Below are 10,258 nucleotides of genomic sequence, written 5' to 3'. Positions count from 1 at the left end.
TTGTCTCTCCTCTTTCTGAAAAAAAATGGGACACTGTGGCATGTGTCCTCTCCTTTGTTTTCAGTTCTTTTTCTCTGGAAGATGAGGCATTCGCGATAGGTACACAAGATTCTGGCTTTTGTATGGGTCAAAGAAACTCTTGTGTGGCTTCAGGTCACTGTTTCCATTCCTGTCCCATCTCATGGTTTGCTGCACCCTCAAAATAATAATTAAAAGCAACTTAGGAAATGGTATCTCCATGAGCTAGTTCAATCAGAGAAGAAAGGACAAAAGTGTGGTGAATACAGTTGTTGTTGTAGAGGAAAAGTTTGAGGGTTTGGCATTAATAAATCTGACTATAAACTATTAAAAGGCAATGGAAATTGCAAAGGCTGCAAAATAGAGAGAGTTGTTTTTACTCATTTCCTCCTTTTTTCCCCTGGCTAATTCTGACTGGAGTTCTGTCCACCCATGCCCAGGGCATGCCTTAAAATTCTGAAATAAAATGAAGTTTTCAAAATGTCTCATCTTATGGATGATGTAATAGGATTTAGTTGAATGTAAGACTTCGTTTTGCTTGGCACCTGTGTTATGGGTGTGGCACTGTCAAGGATCGTGGTCCATGTATATATACATATGCTACACATTTTCATATGGACACGTTTACTGAGCCATCTTATTCTTTGTTAGCTTAATTTGAAAGGAAAATTTCAAAGAGAAGGTGGAATGTACCGTAATTTAACGAAGGTCAATTATGGTCTGCCAATATTGGTGTACACACAGTGTTTGCTTTAACAAATGTGGCTGGTTTGGCCACTGTATAATTGCTGTTTCATGTTTTATGGAGAAACTTGCATAGCAAACATACAAGCTGTTTGTTTGTTTGTTTGTTTGTTTTTCACTTGGGGATGGATAAGCAGTCTGCGGGTTCAGAGCGACAGAGCATGCAGAGCTGGACTTCCTCTAAAGGGCTGCCCAGCATGAGCTGCGGTAGCAAACACTTCTGCAAACCTTCTGTAGTGCTGCTCTGCTCCGCACAACAAGGCATGCCTCTGGGTGGCTCTGCAGAAGGAAAAGCCATCCACTTGTTCTGGGTAGGAAAGGGGAGCAGCCTGGTGCTCTCTCTTGCTTGTAGGGCCTGCAGATCTGCTTGACCACAGTCCTTTCTAGAAATGCACTACTTCTGTGAGAGACTTTATCCTCTGCTCATGTCACTTACCTTCTCGGGTATGTGTGGCCGGGAATGAATGAGAGGGAAATTAACATTTCAGTCATTTAATTTACAAGGAAATTGGTCATTTTGGTCTTCATGGCAGTATGTAAGAAAGGAAGGAAAGACAGATCTTTCCCTACCTAGACAGGCTAGCTGTAGTCAACAGAAGGACTTTTTAATGCATGCTTTCAAAAGGCGACATGGTAGAGGCAGGGAAAGAGGCCCTCAGCCACTTTACACACCCTCATGAGCTGCCTGGCTGGGCATCTTTACCTGTGAGCCCTCTGGAGAGCACTCCAGAGTACACATCTACTCTAACAGCTACAGATCAGCTACTTAACCCTGCTCATTGCCATGTACAGGAGGCTGAGAATGCTGGTTTCTAAATAAGAGAAAGGACAAAGTTCAGGTGGAAGAGGAAGAGGTGTTGTCATTTGGCAAGTCATTGGTGGCATACATAATACACTTAAATATTTAATTAGATATCCAAGGTGAAACTGACTTCCTTTCACAAGTCGCTTTCTACATGCTGATGGCTGGCAAGAAAACAGCTTTTCTAGGTCAAATAGGAGGATCTGGATAGGCTGGACCAATGGGCTGAGGTCAACTGCATGAAGTTCAACAAGGCCAAGTGTTGGGTCCTGCACCTGGGGCACAATAACCCCAAGCAGAGCTACAGGCTGGGAGAGGAATGGTTGGAGAGCTGCCAGGCAGAGAAGGACCTGGGAGTATTGGTTGATAGTCGGCTGAATATGAGCCAGCAGTGTGCTCAGGTGGGCAAGAAGACCAACAGCATCCTGGCTTGTATCAGAAACAGTGTGACCAGCAGGGCTAGGGAAGTGATCGTCCCCCTGTACTCAGCTCTGGTGAGGCCGCACCTCGAGTACTGTGTTCAGTTTTGGGCCCCTGGCTACAAGAAGGACATCGAGGTGCTCGAGCGAGTCCAGAGAAGGGCAGCAAAGCTGGTGAGGGGCCTGGAGAACAAGTCCTGTGAGGAGCAGCTGAGGGAGCTGGGTTTGTTCAGCCTGGAGAAAAGGAGGCTCAGGGGCGACCTTATCGCTCTTTATAAGTACATTAAAGGAGGCTGTAGAGAGGTGGGGGGTTCCCCCATGTGCCTGGTGACAGGACGAGGGGGAACAGGCTAAAGTTGTGCCAGGGTTGTTTTAGGTTGGATATTAGGAAGAACTTCTTTACTGAGAGGGTTGTGAGGCATTGAAATGGGCTGCCCAGGGAAGTGGTGGAGTCACCATCCCTGGAGATCTTTAAAAGACGTTTAGATGTAGAGCTTAGTGATATGGTTTAGTGGAGGACTTGTTAGTGTTAGGTCAGAGGTTGGACTCGATGATCTTGAGGTCTCTTCCAACCTAGACAATTCTGTGATTCTGTCATTCTGTGAAATTCTACATACTCTCATGGATAGCTGTTTTGTTTTCTTAACGATTTATTCAATTATGAATGGTCTTATCTTGACTTTATCTTGACTTCCTTTATACCATTACTTTTATGAATAATCATCAAAGACCATGAAAATATATATTAATGAGTAATTTCCATGTGTTTTAATTGAAAGCTGCTTCTGTGTTCTCCATTCTCACTCATTTTTGATCAAAGAGATGACCAGATTAAATGTTTTATTTTATTTGCTTTATAGTATTTATTAAAAAAATTCTATTATCTTGGCCTTTCAGACTAAGGGAGACCGTTCTGTAAGGAGCCTATTCTGTGTCACCTTGTGAACCCACAAAGTGTAGCTGTAGGCACGCTGGCCTAGATAAGGTACTAGTATAATTCATGCCTACACTAACTGCAAGAGCAAAACAAAGGCCTTTAGGAAAGCATGCAAAGTTTCAACTTACCACCTGACCTTTGCCCACTTGTGAAGGCACACACTATTTTGGTGCTTGGTCCTTCCTTTGGCTGTCTTGGGACAATTAGAACCATATAAAAAGCTGTAATTCTAATTTATTTACTGTCATCTATTTGAGAAAATGGGATTTTAATATAATAAAGAAGAGGGTTCTCTGTGCTGAAGTGTGTCACCCCGCTTTCCCTTTATTCATAAACACACCAGCTGCCTCCCAGTCTGACCACCTATTATGGTAAGGAACTTCACTCCCTGCATTGCTTGCACAAACAACAATGGAATTGCCATGCGATAATACACACCACTGATCTGTAAAGTTAGAAGTACTCTCTGCATTTAAACAATGTACAATATCTGCATTGGTATTCACGTTAATTAGATCTACTTGCAACAAATAATTGACTTAAAACAATCCGCTGTGAATTTATAGATTAGTATTCGGTACCTGCCAAAAACTTAAACGGTACACCTCGAGTGGCAGAATAAAAAATTAATCACTGGATCTTGCTGAACATGTGTTATTTAAAGAGCACTTTAAGAGAGTGTGAAGTGAAGGAATTTTGTTCGCTACCAAAATTAAAGAGTGTGAAATGTCTTTGTATTTTTATTAGAAATATTGGACAAAATGCAATATGATATTGTCCTGGAAATTCTGCAAGAAGAGCACATCCCACAGTGCTCACAGACAGTGTTTCTGTCCGGCTTACAGACCTGCCCCAAAAAGGACTTACAAATGCTTGGGGCTACACCCCTATTTCTAAGTAAGACAGAGCTAGGGATCATTCTTTGGCATAATTATTTTAGTATTTTTCAGTTCAAACTAAGTTGAGGGCTGTTTGGCAGCCTGCCAGAATGACATTTTTGTATCACAAAACTGAGAAAATGACGCACACTGTCAATACTGGGCAATGTGGAGAGGAGGCATGCAGGGGTACTGAAGAGTTATGAAGTCTGCTGGGATTCCCCTGGCGGACTGCACTGTGGATGGGGGGAAACCTCGGTCCTGCCCATAGCACTCCTTAGAACTAGCTCTTGGTGGGTGTTATTCTGTAAACCATGCCCAGGGATTTTCTCAAGGAATGCTGCTTGGCATGGGCATAAATCACACTGACAAGTGTGGTAATAATTACTCAGCCTACTGTACTGAAATGTACTTGCTGGCCCTGCTTTATTTATAGAAATAGCATTGAAAAAATGATTTAGGCACCTAAGAAAAATGCACCTCTTTTTATTCTTACTGATATATTTCTATATAGATAAGTAAATTTCCGTTTATTCTACAGCTACAAGCAATTTAGAAGGTAGCAATCGCAAGAGCAAATACTTTCTCTGTCAAAGCCTACGAAAATGTCACATAAAAGGTCCCAACCAAAAGAAGTACATTTCAGAATGGATTGAAGAGTAGCCAACACTTGTGGATATATTCTTTTGTTTGCCTATCTTGGACTTGTTTCTGGCAAAAGTGAAAAGGTTTAATGGATCGTTGTGAGCTAAAATGAAATTCGAGCATCAACATCATATATTTGTATTTCTGTGAGAGTCAATAGAAAATTTTAGTTGGCTCTTATTTCCTTATTTTTCTTTGGAAAAAAAAAAAAAAAAGGATTAATAAAAATGTTGGAATTAATATTGGAAATTAACCTGTTTAATTAGTAGAATTATCCACATTGTTATCTGACATCTATGATGAGAAATGAGGTATTGTTCAGTACAATACCTCATACACGCAGAACAAAGTTTTCTCCTACTTTCCAGTGCTTCAATTGTTCAATTCTTTTAATCCTTTTGAACTGTTACTGCATTTTGAGTTTCACTAGAATTGGTTTTCTTCTCTTTAGGTTTTTGTCTCCTTTTAGTTTTCTTCTCTTTTTCCAATTACAAAATTACTTTTCTTCTCTTTTACCTTCTTCTAATATGTAAGGAAACAATTTTTACAAAGCCTGTTGTTAGAGTTTCTAGCTAGGGAAGAATAAAAGGGAGAGACATTCTATTTTACCGTTTATACAATAGAAATAGCAGCAAAAAAAGTTTACTCCTGTACAGATTTCAGAATTAATTCCTAGGAAAAAAAGCAGACTAAATAGCTATAATAAAGGAGCAAGACAATCATTTGAAGGGTTCAATACTGTTTGATTTAACAGATTAGTAAAAAGGCATTATACACTGACTGTGCAGCAAGCTATATTTTAGTATGTACTTTGGTGAGAAAACTGGAAAAAAACATTTTTTTTTCTTTTAACGAAAATAATTGTCTCAGTGTATGTGCTATTGCAGCTGTTTATTTTCCACACTGCAAAGTGTTACATTTGCTAGTCTAATTATTTTATTGCCGATCTTAGTTGTATTTGTTCTCCACCCATATTTGATAGCTGCAAACACTGAGACGATTTCTCATTTTGAGGCAATAGCTCTACCTAGTGATGGGAAAGAGCAGCTGCACTCATACGTTTTAGAATAGTTTCTCAGTCCTCTGCCGAAGACCATTTTACTTTATTTGAAAAAATTATCCACATGTAGTATTCAATAATTGTCATTCTTCCTCTGTTGTTGTTCTTAATTGTATTTAGGAGGACACGTACGTGCATCCAAGCATATTTCCTGGGACACTGTTGATGATGTCTTCCAGATACACCACAAAATGAAATACAATGCTTTAAAAGACGAAAGCAGCACTAATGATGTGTGTGAAAATGACTTTGTTAGAATCGAGTCCAGTTATTCCAAATGAAAAATACATTCCAACGTGTTTAAGACTGTTATATACATTCAAGCATGGATTTTGCTGCAACAACTTTACATCAGCTAGCCACATCTCTTACAGTGGAATTTAGCTCTACTCTAGATGAAAAGGACCTTGTTTGTATTAAAACATCTACTGAATTGGGCAAAATATCACAATGGGTCAATCACAATGAAGAAGTGAACTGAAGATTGTAATTTTTAGTTAATCCTGCCACATTGACTCTATCTGTTAGTTTAAATGCTAATTCAGCTGACACAGTCTTTCTTACTGTATGAAGAAGAACCAGAATTTAAATTAGTTCTACTAGTATGACTAAAAACTCTAGAGAATTATTCTGCTTTATGTTATATTATTAGCATCAGACAAGTAATTTTTCTGTCTCGTTTTACAAGTGGTTAAAAAAACATATGTAATAGTTCTTTGGTTTGGGGGTTTGTTCACCGACCCCCAGGGAAGAGAGCATAAATTACACCGGATTTCTTCTCATTAGCCAAGACCACTATTCAGTTAAAGTCAGCAGTGTTTCATTCCTCTGTGGTCCTGGGCCTGCTTACAAAAGAGCCATTGGTATGCCATATGCCATGCCTCCAATGTGCGCTGTATGGCCAACAGCTCTTTCAACAACCTTTTCTTGTATGTGCTAATACACATGGGGGACAATGGAAGGACTTGGGACATTAAAAAAGGATGCTGCAGTAGTGCAAAATGCCAAGGCTTTTGTGCGGGTGGTAACAAATCACCTTACTTTGTTTTTTCTCCCACTGCTGCACTAGACATGCCTTTCTAGTGCTTTACTGAAGATCTGAATGCCCAGCTCTAGAAAAGATATTCTTTTAACACTTCAGTGCTGTGACCTCTCAACTCTGAGGTCAGAGCAAGCCTTATTTGTTTTGAAGCTTAACATAATTAAGTAGAAAGAAAAGAAAAAGGATTAAATAAGAGAGACGACAGCAATAGAAACTCCCAGGGGGAGAGACGACTACTTTTTATAGCAAGAGAGGATTTTGTCTGGAGGAGAGGCAAACAGTCTGCATGTCCTTTAAATGTCTCCAAAGGATAAAAAAAACGAACACAGAGGAATAAAAGAAAAATAGATATATTCAAAATTATAGGAATAAGCAGCTCTGCAATAGGTCGATAAGGTTTTTAAAAGCTGTAAACTCAAAGCTCTCTGACATGCGGTGCAATCCCCCTGGGTAAAAGGTAGACTAAGGCTCATACAAATGTGAGCCTATCTTGCTTTGAGCTACAGACCTGCAAACAGTTTTGAATTTGATAGTTTCTGTTTTCAGTTTTTTTCCCCACTCAAATATGGGTATGAAAGCATGGTGCTGCCTGAGATCTTGAGTGCAATCGCTCAAACTTTCACCTAGTTAGCTCATCGTGTAACTATTCCCCTGGGGAAGAAAAACCAAGATAGGAAAAGGGCTTTGCTCTCTGCATATGCATATCTCTGACACATAGCTGTATGTCATATTACCAGAACACCTAGCGTTGCAAATATTTCCTGGTAAGTGTACATATATCCAACTGCATGTCTTCATATTTGTAAAGATAGCCAGAGTATACATTATCTTTGTCAATCCATGCAGCTGGGGAGGAGAAACTGATCTCCAGCTTCCACTGGGTCCTGCCCGCCACTAATATCTCCCAGTGTATAATGGGCTGCCAAAGCTATCATATTCCCGTGGGGCTCCAGGAGAAGCAGCCTTCTGTCTTCAAGTACAGTTCCTACCCTAGAAAATATTCCAGGCTGCTGCCAGAACAAGTGTTTGCTGTTTGCCACTTGATTCTCCCTGCCCCAAGAATGCCATTATATTCTTGTTACAGTGTGCATTCAGGAAGAGAAGATGGAAGCACATAAAGTGTAGTACACAGTCTTCAACACCAAAGTAATTTGTGGATGCTGGCAACCACAAATCCTAGTAGCATATCCTGTTCAGTTGGGCCTATGACGATATGTGGCAAAGTGCTGTGTAGTGAATACAACAAGGAAAAACTTCAAGCTGGCAAATGCAGGATTCTTGGTGATCAGTGACGAGTTTACATCATGAGCATCCAGTCACTAAGAGTTGAAAAAAGGATAGCATGAGGCATCTGGAATCCAGAAACCGCCTATTCCCGTGACTGTATTACTACACCAGTTGGGACTGGAGACAGAAAAAAAAATTGCTGTTGTAATTCAGGATGTGTTCAAGGCTAAATGGAGAGTAGTTGGCTCAAGCTAGAAATGGATACATGATGCAAAGGAAGTCATAAGGGCGTGGACAAGACATATATCACTCTCCTCGCCCCTCCCCAAATCTCCCATTTTTTAAAAACTGAAAATGTTTCAGAATTATCCTTATCAACCTTCACATTTTTGGTGACAAAGCGTCTTTAACAATCCCTTATGCAGATGTTCAGACGGGGTGCAGAATGCCTGTGTTCCCCAGCTATTCACTACTAGTTGCCATGCAGAGGGGTGGTACAAAGGCTGAGCCGAGGCAGATTACTAGATGTTTTGCAGTCTTACCCTACCTAATGACCTGGCCTGTAAATCCACTCATTGTGATCTTCGTTGTCAACATAGGGCCTTCAATTCCTGTTGGAGAAACTTTGGAGTATGTGCATTTGATGCTGACATAAAAGGGAAAGGATTTCTGTAGCATTCTGTCGGTTGTCTTCTACTTAAGATCTTGTTTTCTTGAACAAAAACTCTTATTTCTCCTGGTGAGAGCACGGAATGGAAACAGAGAGGTTGGAGAGCTATGGTCACAAAAACAGCTGAAACTTGTTCTCATGCAAAAAGCCAGAAAGTCATGAGGGACACTTCAGAATGCTACTTTCTGTAAAACCTCCAGGTACTGCAGTGATCGCTTTGAAACCAAAAGACTTTCACTGCATGTCTCTTTATATCACAACCTCTGACTTCTCCGCTGTCCCCTTGGTTCTACCTGCCCTACAAGCAGATTTCATGGATCTCACAGAACTCATACATTTCCAGTCTTCCAGGCATGCTGGTGGCACTACATCTGATGGATGAAGAAAAAGTATTAATCTTTAGGGAAAAAACTGAGCACGGACTTCAATGACGAGCAGTGCTCAACTTCTGACCACCTCAGTGCAATAGCTAACATAGCTGCAACAGTTCAATGACATACAGCCTTCCAAAAACTGAGTGTGAAAGCAAGCCAGCTGACCAAGAGGAAACAGTGGACTTGAGTGTTATTCGTAAGTCAGTGCTCATTAATTATTGCTTGCAAATTGTCAAAGGGGCAGCATCTTCAAAGGGAGCAGATGCAAATTCTCTAATGGTAGTAGTATGTTAGCCAAGCAGAAAAAGTGTGAGTTTGTTGAAGGGCAGGGTCAGAAAGGAAGGCAGATGACATTTACTCATACTTGTCCATTCCAAAGGATATCTTTCCCAACCTTAGTTTCTCTACAAATTGTCTACAAATATCCAGTAACTCCCACTAATGCCTTTCTGGGGCTTGCTCCTCTGCTGCTACATTATACTTACTTACCTGGTCTCTTCCACTCAATTAATTAAATACTCAATTACCTGTTGCCTCCAGTGAAAGCTCTCTGCCCTTCATTTCAGGTGTCCCATACCTCCAACAAAGCCATTTTGTCAGCTACAATACAGCTGTGCCCTTCATTGCCTGGTATCACCCATGAGCACCAGAATTCTTAAGACTTAAAAAAGAAAATAAAGAACAGAAGCACTTCTGGTCCCTTCGTGAACAAGTAAGACAGAAGCTACCATTTTAACGTTAATGACTGCATTACTCACCCCTCTTCATCATTATTTGTGAGTCATCACCCATGGTGCAACACTCTGAAAAGTTCTTTCTAGGCTTATGACTAGGGAGATGACTCATTTCTGAGGGACTGGAACTCAGCCACTGCTCTAGTACAGAGTCACATTAAGGCTAAGAAGAGCAGGGGACACGGGAGGAAAAAAATGACCTGGCTCTTCCCTAACTATATATTCCTGCATGCTCTAGCTGGTGGTCCTGGAATGCCACACTGGGAGGGTGCCAAAAGGTCAACAAAACCTTCCTCTTCTACTAGTGACAGCCAGACTTTTCTCTAGCTTTTCTCTGAGTAGCCAGAGGAGAGATTCTGGACATTGGGATATGTAGAACCTTGACCAAAAGTCAATCTAAGCCTGGAATTTATCAAAATAAGAAGGAATACAGATCTGAGTCTTCTTGCAAAGAGTCTGATTTACAAAGATGGCTGTGATCCTGGCATACAGAAATGGGAAAGCTGGAATGCTTCCACAAGTTGCTCTAAGGAAATAGTGGAGAAGACAATGCTATGGAGAAACTAACTACGTGTGACAATGTCTGCAGAAGGGGGAAAACTGAGAGGAAAAATGACTGAGGAATGGAGCTGGGAGACTCTGGGGCATAATTACATGCGGTGCTGTATAGAGACATGATAAAAGCAAAGGCTGGACATGCAAATACAA

This window comes from Aythya ferina (assembly GCF_964211825.1).
Source record: "Aythya ferina genome assembly, chromosome: 2".
NCBI classification, from domain to species: domain Eukaryota; kingdom Metazoa; phylum Chordata; class Aves; order Anseriformes; family Anatidae; genus Aythya; species Aythya ferina.
Note: the sequence above shows the minus strand (reverse complement) of the source record.